The sequence below is a fragment of the Pteropus medius genome, unplaced genomic scaffold (genome assembly GCF_902729225.1).
Source record: "Pteropus medius unplaced genomic scaffold, Ma_sr-lr_union100, whole genome shotgun sequence".
In the NCBI taxonomy this organism is placed as follows: domain Eukaryota; kingdom Metazoa; phylum Chordata; class Mammalia; order Chiroptera; family Pteropodidae; genus Pteropus; species Pteropus medius.
The window spans coordinates 12,945,976-12,957,479 of NW_024356249.1; the positions used below are offsets into that span (position 1 = coordinate 12,945,976).

Here is an 11,504-nt window from a genome sequence, read left to right on the forward strand (position 1 = left end):
ATTCTCTCAAAGAGCTTACCTGTTAGTGGGAAAGATTGATGGTAAGTATCAAGTAAACTAATTGTTTGAATTACATTTTGTGATAAATTATATGATGAAAATGAAAAGTGTGCTATAAGACTGAGGTAAAGCGTCTTTTAGTAGGGGGATCAGGGAAGGCTTCTCAGAGGTTGTAGCACTGAGCTGAGCACTAAAAGATCAGAAGAAGCTGCTTGTGAAGAGCAGGAGAAAGGATATTACAAGCAGAAGGAAAAACGAAGTCCCCAAGGTTAAATAAAAACCTTCACACATTTGTGGAACAAAAAAGGAAGCCAGTGTCCGGGGCTATTTAACAAGAGAGAATGGCATGAATGAAGTCTATTGAGGAATAGGGCCAGATTATATAGGATCATGAAAGAAATTTGATTTTTATTCTAAATGACATAGGAATTCATTTAAGGGGTTTACCAGAAAATAACTATCTAATTTACATATTAAATGTAAATTTTTCTTGGCAAATGAGTAGATGGTAGTACCATTTACTTAAATTGACTATAGAACTTATACTTGAACAAGGATAATTTTGAAAGTAAAAGGACGGCCATGCCACCCTGAACACGACCGATCCCGTCTGATCTCAGAAGCTAAGCAGGGTTGGGCCTGGTTAGTACTTGGTTGGGAGACCACCTAGGAAGACCAGGTGCTGTAGGTATGTATATTTGTATGTATGTATATATGTATGTATGGATGTATGTATAAATGAATGAATGAATGAATGAATGAAAGTAAAAGTAAAAGGAAGCATTACTAATAACTACACTATGATGACAGTTCTTAACCAGGACTGTTCTATGTGTATCGGTTGGCTTTTGCTACATAGCATACTACCCATTGGATTTAAGCAACATTTATTTAGTTCATGATTCTATGAGTCTGTTAGGAGCATTTTGTGGTCTGGGCCTTCTTAGCTCTGGGCTTACAGGCAGAATGAAGAAGGCCAGGTGTGGCTGAATGATCAGTGGTGGCCTCTGGATCTCTCTAAAATCACATGTCCAGCTCTTATCACCGGTGGGTATGAAATCAAATGTGTCACTGGTCACTCATTAGCCACCAGGACGGCTCACCCACATAGTGGCAATGGGATTCTACAAGCAACAAAAATTGAAGCTACAAGGCTCCTTGAGGCCTAAGCTCATAAATCATTTTGATTTGTAACTCATTATTTCTACTGCCTTCAATGAATCAAAGAAGGCCAAAAGGCCAGCCCCAGATTTAAAGGGTGAGGAACCAGACTCTACCTTTTAGTGAAAGTTACTGCAAAGTATTGTGGCCATTTTGCACTCTACAACACCAGGCACACGGGGATGTATGATCACTCTGCACTTACTGAAATAAAGAATACTGAAAGCAGTATAGCTTCTTTCCAAGTACCACAAAACGAAGGCTACAGTACTGCCCTCTAACTTCAAACACCGGTCTCAGAATTTTGAAAACATCTCCTTTGGAAGCCATAGCAGGGCTTCAAAATACTAAAAAGCAGAAGGTCTGGGAGATTGTGTAAGATGGACCCTTTGTGTTAGAATAATCCTTTAAAGCAACCTTAAACCACCCATAGGAACCACCAGAATGAAGTAGGCATCTTAAAAGCAGATACTTAAATCAAGTATATTTACTGAGTATATTAGTCAAACATAGAAGATATTTGCCCATTCCTGGTCCTATGCTTTCTGGTCTCTCATGCTGCCTCTGGGGCAAAATACTCACAAACAGCTCTGCAATTCTTACCCTTGGGTGGGACGTGTTGATGGCAGCTGCAAAATTATTAACCGCAAATGGACCATTAATAATCTGCATCTTTGTCAAATTTTCTAAGGAAATTCAAAAGAGTCATGATGAAACTCAGAGCATCAGAGCAATAGGAAGGATGTACCAACCACACGGGCTCTCCTAACCTGACATATTCTTAGCTTCGGTCCTCTTCCGATATCCCCATCCCCTCCAGCCTGGAGCGTAAGATCTCCTCCAGTCCACTTGTAACCAGATCCCTACCTTCTCATGCACTTAATCAGCTCCAAATGCACCAAGATTTTAGAGAAGTCTTTATTTTAAACAGCATCCCAGAGTATCTTGACGAGCTCTCTGGTTTGGGGACCACTGATGTTATCGACAAGTTTATAGTTGAACCTAGATTATTAATCTTACTCCAAATGACATTTATGTTTTCTTGGAACTAAAGAAAACATAATGTATAAATTATTTTCTGAGAAGAGAAAAATCATTCTTTTGATTTCTTTGAAATATTTTTACTAGAAAAAGAAAATTTTGTGTCACGAAATTAAAAAGTCCTTCTTGCAGTGGTATACTCAAATTTCAGACATTTGGTTCCCATAAGTTGGAACAGTTTCTTAGGGATATGGTGAGTAGATGCTATTTTTATGTGATAAATCTTTAAGACTGGTATATTATTCTCCTAAAAATAATGCTGAAATGTATGAAAATAAATAATAGCAACCACAGAGCACACAGAAAATTCCTGCTCAATCACACATAAACTATTGGAGAGCAAATTTGGTGCAAAGAGCAAGGTTTGCTATTTCTTTCTTTTGTGTACAACAAATAGTGTTAAAATAATAGCAATAATGGCTATAATCATTGAGTCCTGCACTATAGCCTCCATGAGGCCTTTCCCGAAGTTTGCTACTTGCATTAATCTATTTAATCTTCATAAAATCATGAGGTAGGAATACTATCTCTAATTTAAAGATAAATCATTCAGAACTTAAGAATGTTAAGTCACTTGTCTCAGCTGGGATAGGACCCAGGTCATCATACCCCAAAGACATAAATTCAACCATTATATAACCTGCCATAGAAATGACTAGGGGTTATAGCTAAGGCAGAGAGAGTAACAAGATCTGAAAACATGGTTGTGATTTCTCAACATATACTTAGTAATCACTACAAATTTGACTTCTTAGCTTGAGATTCTCTGAAATCCAATGTGTTAGGTCCAGGAGGGCCCTATCCCTAATCCCGTAGATGGGAACTAGACACTTCCTTTACTTTTGGGTGGGAAGCGGACCTTGCAACGTCTTGTTTGGCAATGCTACATGCTCACCTCCCATTTCACTGGACTTTCCTCCCTTCCCCACCAATTTACTCTCCTGAAATATTCCCACCAAAAAAAAACCCACCTCAAGCCCCATATAAGTTTCAGGTCCCCTCGCATTCGGGGCTGATGTCATCTGCAGCTCAGCCCAGCTGTCACTCTGCTACAATAAACTTTGCTTAACCCCTTTGGCCTTGTGCATTCTTCCTTCGGCAAACCTAACACAATGATCAATCCATAATTCAAGTTAAATATATAACTACTCTCAGGAGAAAGTAAAGGAACTATCATGTTCTATCACTATGTTCACCTTCCAGTACTTTATACTTAGAGAATATTATTAGGCTAAAATGTGGATGTTTTTTAGGGGGAGTACTGTTTTTGTTTCTATCATATTCACATCTGTCAATGAGATAAAAATTTCTTTGGTGCTTGATCAATAAAAAGTAACAGAATTCAGGGGCTGCCCACCAAGTGAACAGAAGTCACTGGTAGGAATTAAGTCCAATGGAATGGGTCCTATCAAGCTAACAAAGAGGAATCAATGCAAGTCCTCCTCTCCTATATACCGTTATGTGGATCTTCCTGCAAGAAAAAGGATATTTCAAAACTTTGCCAAGTAGTTCAAGAATTTTCACAACTAGTAAAGCAAAAGTTAGCCACATATGAATTATTCCTAGAAATAATTTTGTCTGAAAGTAATTTCTGTCTCAACTAGTAATAAATAGTCAGTGCAGAGATCATTTGAACATAGTTTACACTGTGAATTTTTGCTAAAAAGGCTTTCCAAACGATTAGTAAAGACTTTTAAATATATCATGCATTCATATATCTCTATTATTTTTTGCTTCTGTTATTATTTACCTTCTAAATGGGAATTTGCCTTTGTAAATTTCCACAGCAAATGCTTTAAGTTGTTTTAAGTTTTAGATATATTTCAAAGAGATACTGTTTCCAGTAAATGAAATATTTAAATATCTATAATGTATCTTTATTTTCTCCTGAATGCTATACATAGTTTCTCTGCTATTATGTAAGCTTTTGATTGAATTATGTTAAGAACTGCCTAAGTTCATTTTAGGTACAGTTTAATAAATAAAATTTAATCTTTTTTTAGATAGCATAAAATTCCTTTATGATTCAGTGCCACATGCAGGGTCTAGTTGTTTGAATTATCTAGATGAAAGTCAAGAGAATATGATCATATATGCTCTTAATTTCATAACCCCTCTCACTTCCTCCTGTTTTCAAGACCAAAGGACCATTTAGCCCAAATATCAAGCTTGTAGAGACCTGTGTGTATGTTTTAGAAAAATAAGGTATGAAGTTCTATCATACATACAGACCTCCTGAAATCCATGAGTGCAAGCTAAATTTGAGAGTGAGAGGGAAGGCCAGAAGTGAGGATTCTCATGATAGGAAAGTTGCAAGGATCATAACAAAACTTGTAGAAGATATAATTTTTCCTTAAATGTTCCATTTAGATTAATTCCTCATAATTGCCGGTTTAAAAAAAAAAAAGATATATCTTTTCCCTGCAAACAACTTAATAAAATCTTGTATCTACAACTAACTAGAGTTTTCAGGTATGTCAGGAACCCCACTTAAAAGAGGAACATTAGAGGCAGATCTACACTCACCCCATCTAGACGAAAAAGCCTAAAAATTGCTTTTGTGGGGCTAAATGACAAAGATGAGTTGTCTACCTTAATCAAATTACATAAGAAATGGCCAAATGTCTATTCTGTGCTATGTAGAGACACACTGACAATCAAAGCTAGCGAGTGTTAATGAGGAGACTTAATTAAGACACACATCATCTTCAGAAATGAGTCCTTAATTCTGAGAAAATCACTGCCAAACTTAGTTCAGCTGTGCTAATTATCAAAAACGGAATTCAGAAAATCAGGCTGTTAAAAAGGTATGCTAAATAGTGACATCTAAATGGGAACACACTACGCAGACAGCGTATTGTTGAGGCTCCGATCTTGTGACAGGGACCTGTAGATTTGGCGGGGACAAGACTTTAACTGATACCCAGCTACACCGCGCATGAAGTACAGAGGTCCTCTCTGGGAAACTCAACACCAGAGACAAAGACTCTTACTACATTCTTTGGCATCCTTTCAATTTTTGAATAGTTCAATTTAATTGGAAGTATTGTCTTCAATTGAGCTAAATCTGTCTCTCTGAAGATTTATTGTTTAATTCTTGCTCTCTGAAATTATCCAGATGAATTCTAACTTCTCTATATCTATATCTGTTAATGGTTTTTCTTTTCTAACACAACAGGATTTCCTGTTTCTACTGTCCCTCATATAAACTCATTTCATGCCTTACCACTATCTGGTTCAGTCTCTTCTGAAAGAAATCCAGTTGCTGTGCTTCTTAAACCATGGTACCTCAAAGTGTGATCTATTCAGGGTGTCATATAGTAGGACTACTGCTCTGGACTCTAAAATTTTGTAATTGCTATCAAAGTTTCCATTAACATTTTGGCAGCTACAGCACACTGTTGGCTGACTCAGAACTTGTAATCAACTAAAACACCTGTCTTTTTCTTATGAACACCTATTGAGTCAGGTTCCTTTATATTTTGTACTTCAACTGTGGACTAACTTAAGTCCAAATTTATTTCATCCTTATTGAACAAATGATCACTTTCCACTTGTAGAAAAAATAGAAAATATAGCAAGATAAGCACAATGAGCAAGAATCAAAAGTATAAATCATCCCTTTCTTCCAAACATTTAAAGACAACTGCCATTTACATTTTGGTAAATACTTTATTGGCCTCTTTTTCTATGCATACATATGCTGACTGTGGGATATTTATGCACATTTTTGTGCACACACACACAAAATGTAATTATATATACTCTCACGATTGCCCTTTTTCTAATTTGCCATCTGTAAATGTCTTTAAAATTTTTAAGATATGTATTTATTCATCTATACTTTTATTTGTAATATCTTCACAATATCCAGTTTTAGACGAAACATTGTTCCAGGTATTATGGCTATATAACAAACTACTTCAAAACATACTGACTTAAAACAATATTTATTTTACTCACAAATATGCAATTTATTTTGCTCACAAATCAACAACTTGTCTCTGTTCTACTTAGAATCAGCTGTGGTGGCTCAAAGGCTGGAAGGCTGGAATCATCTGAAATCTCATTCATTTACATGACTAGTGGATGCTGGCTATCAGCAATGACCCTACCTGGGGCTTTCTGCTAGAACACCTACAAGTGTCCTTGCCATGCTGGTCTGGTTTTCCTCACAACAAGCTGGGTTTCAAGGGAGAAAACTCCCAAAAGAGGAAGAGATAGGTGGATAGACATATTGCCTTTAAAAGTCACCCAACTTCACTTTCATCATATTCTATTCTGTGAGAGAGCCACGAAGTTCTGCCTAGGTTCAGGGGGAAGGAAAACAGACTCAAACTGCAAATGGGGGAGTTATAAGGTTAAGAAAGAGCATGTGAGACTGTAAATATTGTTAGGTCTATTTTTGGAAATTACTATTACCAGAGCCACAATTCATTTAACCTACTTAATACTTTTTAAATTTCCACCATTATTTTAAAAAGTCTGCAAAAAACAATTCTCAAATACACTTTTGTGAGTATTATCACATTTCCCTAGGATATATTCTGAAAACGGTTATTAATGGGTTAAAGTTTATGCACATTTTTAAGGCTTTTGATAGATATTGGCATACTGACATTCAGAATATGACGGCAATTTAGACCCCAACCATCAGTACATAAATAGAAAAGCCCACTTCCGAACTCCAGTTTAAACAATGGGTATTATTATCAGACTTCTTAGTATTAGCCAGTGGAATATTATTGTTATTTAAATTTAAATCTCTTTGATTAGTAGTACATTTGAACATTTTATATGGTTATTTGTATTTCTTCTGAGAAACTGCTTTTTTCTTGGCCTTTGATCACTTTTTCTTTTGATCTCTCTCTTTGAAGTTTTTTGAGTATTATGTATTAATGACATTAAAATTTGTCATCTATAGTACAATGCCTTTCCTGATTTGTTGTTTGCCTTCTATACTCTATGTGAAGTTCTTATATTTTCCTATATTCAGAAGAATATTCATTTCTTAATAATGGTTTATTTGAGGTCTTTTTTTAAGACTCATACATTACATAAAAATTCATCTACATTTTCTTCTAATACTTTTTTAAAGATTTAATTCTTATATAAAATCTTTAACAAATCTGAAATTTTGGTGTATGTGAAGAAGTAAAAAAATTATTTTTTCTTAATAATTATTTATTTCCTTGGAAACTAATAATCCATTTTCTCCTATTATTTTAGATGTCACCTTTATCACACACCAAATACATAAATATACCAGTTCTTAATTTCTAATTTTCTATATTCTTCCATTTATCTGTCAATTCCACCTATTTGTCTATCAAGCTATTCTTCTACCTATTTATCAATGTATTCTTATTACACTATCCTAGATACTGCTCCTTCGTGGGCAATAATATGTAAACTTTCTTGTTTCTTAAAGCCATTTGAGAATCTGATGGTAGTTTTAGATTCTCTACCTAGAAAAATGCATATATGCACATACACAAAATTGTTTTTATTCAATTTCCTATAATAACCCATCTCTGAGACCCATATAAGGGTTTCATCTTTGCACATACCTCATGAATTTAACTCGTAACTATTTTATTATTTAGACTATTCTTGTGAATGAGCTCTTTTCTGTTTCATTTTCTGTTACATTTGTTTGTTGATAACATATGGGGAAGCTGTTGACTTTCTTAAACAATTCTTTTTTATCCAGACACCTTTTTGAATTTTCAAATCTAATTGTTTTCATTTTAAATCCTTTGTGTGTTCTATATAGACGATCAAATCATCTGCATTGAATATAGTATTGCTTTCTTCCCCAGTATTTGAATATGATATATATCATGTTAGAATATTTAAAACATATATCCTAGTTGGGATATCTAAAACAATGCTTAATAATAATAGAGATGTATACTTCTATTTTTATTCTTTTTTTAATGAATGAGTTTATGAGAATGCAACTAGAGTTTCACCAGGCTACATAAGATAAAAATTCTTTATTGTGTTCAATTTCCTTCTGTTCTTCATAAGTTTTCCTTCTATTTCATTTATTAACCATAAATGCCTTTTTATACTATTGAAATATAATTCATTTACATAAAATTCACCCTTTTCAAGTGTACAATTTAGTGGTTTTTAGTATATTCCAAAAATTATGCAACCATTACCCTTATCTAATTCCAAAACATTTTTGCACTCCAAAAAGAAACCAACCATTAGTAGTCACTCCCAGTTCCCCACTTCCCCCTGGCCCTGAGAACCACTAATCTACTTTCTCTCTCTATGAATTTGCCTATTCTGGACATTTCATATAAATAGTTTTTATTTAATTCAACCCATTATTTCAAAGTCTAGAGATATTTTGAAATACTGATTTTACTCCAGATTATATTAGTTGTTAATTTTGTAATGCCAAATGAATGTAGATCAGTTGTATAAGTAGGCCTCTATGTCTTAAAACATTAATAAATTTCAAATAAAAATGTGCCGATTATTTGTGCAACTTCTATATAGGAATCTTCCACTACATTGGTATAACAAGCTAAATATTTACTCATTTTTATAAATATCTTCTCTGAATGTCTCTATTTTGCCTTAAAGCATATCCTAAAAAACTGTTAAATGATTAGCTAAAAACATGATACATTGTGATAACATTGTTTCTGCTATACCAGCCAAACTTTGTCAAATGCTGAAATTGGGAGCAGGGAGAGGAGGAGAGGATTGGCAGTTTATTCTAAGTCACCACATATCAACTCCTATTAGTCAATACACTCTTTTCTATATGTGAATAAACCATCCATGTGACAACAAAGTCTAGATTCTTCTCCAGTATTAACTACAAACCTAATGACCCACAATTTTCAGAAAACCTTTTTAAAAAGTCAAATTGTTAGTTTTTATTTACTCTAAATTCTGTAAACTTTTCTTTTATATAATATCTCAAGAAACCATACACAATGTGACGATTGCTAAAGCTCCACTTTAGTGTCTGCTTTGTAAATACTACAGCCTGGATGGAGAAATGATGAAAAGGACAACAGTAAAATTCACATCAATCTGCCAAGGTCCTAGTGGTTCTTGAGCCACAGTTTATGGAACCTTCCATGCTGAATTGTACTATAATCTATCATTAAATTTATCATCCCTTCCCCAAATATTTGGTCACTATAAATTATCATGAAAGATAAAGAGTAATGAAGACAGAAAGGCCCAAGGAATGGTCCCATGGAGCACTCAGGGACTTTAGGGTCCTTCCCTGCAGACAGAGCCTGATGACCTGCTACAGGGATAGGGCTGGACCTGGCCACCAGTCCAGAGCAGAGTAGGAGAACGGAGGCTTCTCTGTCCATCCAAGCTCCTCTCACAGCCCAGGTCCCGCTCTGTGCCCCCAGTACTATCAGCTGCATCCTTTTACTCAGAGTTGACTTTCAACCAGGATGAGGCCACCTCAGAAGCCACCAATCCTCTGGAATCTGTCTCTAATACCTTCTTGTAAAAGAACATGACCTCCTCAGCCCACCAAGCTCTGGCCCCGCTGTGGATGTGTATATACAAATGTGTATACTGTAGAACCAAAACAAAAATAAAGTCACTTATGTTAGGAATAAAATGGACTTGGCCAAAGCAAGCCCTTTAAAGAAAAAAACATTACCTAACAGAAGTTCGAGGAATTCACAGCTCTTCTAAGAATTCAGCAGAGGATTCCAGCCAATCCCCAAATGCCAAGGCTGTTCACACACCTCTGGATTTTCTAGTTCCCCTGATCCAACTAAGAGGACCCCTTAGGCAACCAATCAGCTGAAATAGCCAAACAACGGCTGCATTTACCCCATTAAAAAATCCTTAGTCTGTGAGCAACTTGGAACTCATTGCTCCTGTGGCCCTGAGTTTCCTGGCTTGCAGGTGGGAACTCGGGCAATAAACTCATCTTGCGGCTTTGTTTCACTCAGCGTGCAGTTTAGTTTTTCACATACCTGTGTACACGTAGGGACCCGCACAGCGGTCCATAATGAATGATGCGCCCTACACTGCAATGAAAAATGATGATAAATCCGCGAAAGAAAAAATAGAAGAAGGTCGACTGAGAGCGCAGAGACGTTGTACGTACTGAGAAAAGCCTCATGAGGAACTTTCTCGCGAGAATTAGGAAGTAACGCGCTGTGCACTCCAGAAGTGCCTGGTGGCTGTGGCAGGTTCAGGGCGGGTGTGTGACGCGAGGAAGTTAGTGTGGAGGCTTCTGTGCCCCGCCACCTCCCCTCTCCAGGGTCTCGCCCCCATGAGGAGCATATTAGATGGTGGATATCAAAGCAGGGATGGTTCGGACTCAAAAGAGCTAGGCCATAGCACACCAACTATAGCGCTGCTTACGGCTCTTCTTACTAAAACTTCCAGAGAATTAAATTACTCCAAAAGGTTGTGTGGGTGGGGGTGGGGGTCCAGCAGAAGGTTTTGATTTGGCCAAGACAATTGATGCTCTAATGGATTTGTGGATTTTCATCTTTGGGGACGTCAACGCTGCTCATTAACCTAGCGGGTATATATTCCAATGTGGCAGCCTGTAATTTCGCTAGCCTGACCACTGTGCTTGGTGTCATCAGATACAAAGGTGCCAAGATCTAGCTGCTGAATCTCTCAGGTATCAGTGAAGGTGCCAAAGATAGAAAAGGTAGAGACTGTCAAGACATTACGTTGGCCCTAACAAGTAACTTGATCCTGGTTGTTCCAAAACCCTTAAGACATAAAATCAAAAAAGAGCTGGAAGTCTTTGGCATTTGCTTGAACAGCAAAACCCCTTACGTTGGCTGTAAGACTAAGGGAGGCATTAATCTCACGGCCACTTGCCCTCAGAGTGAGCTGATTACTGAAACACTGAAGAGCATTATAGCAGAATTCAAAATTCTCATCAGACTCTTCATAGTGCTGCCTCGTTGGATGACCTCATTGAGGTATCTACATGTTAAGTAATATTGAGCAGATCTCCCTGGAGGAATTGGATATCATCTGTAAGGTGCCTCACTATTTACCCATCTCTGTCCGTCACTGCTGGAAATTTGAAGACCAGTTGGAAAAGATCTGGGACTATCTGAAACTAGCGAGGATTTACACCAAATCTACAGGCCAGTTACCGGATTACACATCCCCAATGGTGCTGCCTTATCCTAGGACCACCATAGAGGATTTCTGCATGAAGATTCGCAAAATTCTCTTCAAAAAAATTTTAATATGCTGTGGTCTGGTGTTTCTCTGTGAAACACGATTCTCAAAAAGAGGGAATTTTTCAGATTGTGAAAAAGTGA

General features: G+C 36.6%; 2 pseudogenes; both read left to right on the forward strand.

Annotated features, from left to right (window-relative positions):
• The first annotated feature begins 572 nt into the window (after positions 1 to 572).
• On the forward strand, positions 573 to 691 carry LOC120601426 (uncharacterized; annotated as a pseudogene).
• A 9,808-nt stretch (positions 692 to 10,499) lies between these two features.
• On the forward strand, positions 10,500 to 11,504 carry LOC120601058 (developmentally-regulated GTP-binding protein 1-like; annotated as a pseudogene).